Below are 1,388 nucleotides of genomic sequence, written 5' to 3' on the forward strand. Positions count from 1 at the left end.
TCAAAAAAAAAAAAAAAAAAAAAAAGCCAAGGTTCTACCTCAGAGCCAAAGAAGCTAGGACAAGAGAGGTAGAGGCAGGTTGGGCTCAGGGTGGTATTAGGTGGGAATTTTCTCTGTAGTGGCTTTGAACTCACACAGGCCTCAGGTCAAATCTCAGCCTATAGGTTACATGACTTTGGACAAGTAACTTCTCAAAGTGCAACTGTAAAGTAGATATTAGTAACACCAACCTGCAGGGCAGCTGGGAAGTATGTGCAGCATAAAGCAGCACTGAGGTGAGAGGAATACAGCAAGTGCTCCATGTCCTTAGCTTCTTCCGTGTTTGCACCTTGCCTCACCTTAGGAAGAAGTAGAAAGCAGGCCCAAGTCTGATCTCAGGCCCTCTTGGAGAGGCTCTCGTTTCCCATCTCAGCATTTCCTTCCATGTCCTCCCTAAGGACTGCACTGTCACACGCAGACATAGGCCGGTGACTGGAGGGGATGCTGCCCCATTCTAGTCTCACCTTCTCTCGGTATCTTCTGTGTCTGGGTTACTATGAGTACATGACTACTGCCTGGCTAGGAAGTTAACACAACCAGGCTGGCAGATCTGTCTGTTGTGGGATGAGCTTGGGGACTTTCAGAGAATGTAGCCTTGCCCGAATTACACCCAGACTTAGGGGTAGAGAGAGCAGCCAACTGTGGTCTCTGCCTCTAACTCTGTAAGGCCTCAGGGCTTCACCTCTTTACTGCATACCCTCTTGAGGCAGCATAACCTGCTAACTGCATTCTTGCACTCATATGGGGCAAAGGTCCCGTTGGAGTTAGGAATGAGGCTGTAACATGTGGGACCAAATTCTCAACTGGACTATGGTGAGGCCATGGACATGGCTCTATGATGCCAGATGGGATTGGGGAGGGGTGTTCAGGGCTCCAGCCCTGATACTACCCTACATTAGGAAAGGAATGGAGTTGGTAGCCTAATACAGTCCTTTCCCAAAAGTCTCTTGATGTTTTTATTCATGTATTTATCAACTATGTGCCAGGATAGGCATTTAGGACAAAGGAAGATGAATGGTTCAAGGGAAAGAGAAAACACTCTAAGATCCAGACCTCTTCTTTAAAGGCTCAGTTTTCTAACTCTAATAGGAATTATAATGGCTATCTTAAGGACTTGATGGCTGAGCAAAGTGGTTCCTGCCTGTAATCCTAGCATTTGGGAGGCCTAGGCAGGTGCATTGCCTGAGTTCACAGGTTCACGACCAGCCTGAGGCAGGGACTTCATCCTGAAAAACAGTTGGGCAGCTCAGTGCCTGTGGCTCAAGCACCTAAGGCGCCAGCCATGTAGACCCAAGGTGGTGGGTTCAAATCCAGCCCAGGCCCACCAAACAACGATGGCTGCAATGTGG

The 1,388-nt window shown here is 48.4% G+C and overlaps 1 protein-coding gene across 2 annotated transcripts in view; it reads left to right on the top strand.

Annotated features, from left to right (window-relative positions):
* Positions 1 to 1,388, top strand: part of FABP3 (fatty acid binding protein 3) — a 12,243-nt gene that overhangs the window by 9,902 nt on the left and 953 nt on the right. The window lies entirely within an intron of this gene.

The sequence above is a fragment of the Otolemur garnettii genome, unplaced genomic scaffold, assembly GCF_000181295.1.
Source record: "Otolemur garnettii isolate 467f Iridium unplaced genomic scaffold, OtoGar3 scaffold00184, whole genome shotgun sequence".
Classification (NCBI taxonomy): domain Eukaryota; kingdom Metazoa; phylum Chordata; class Mammalia; order Primates; family Galagidae; genus Otolemur; species Otolemur garnettii.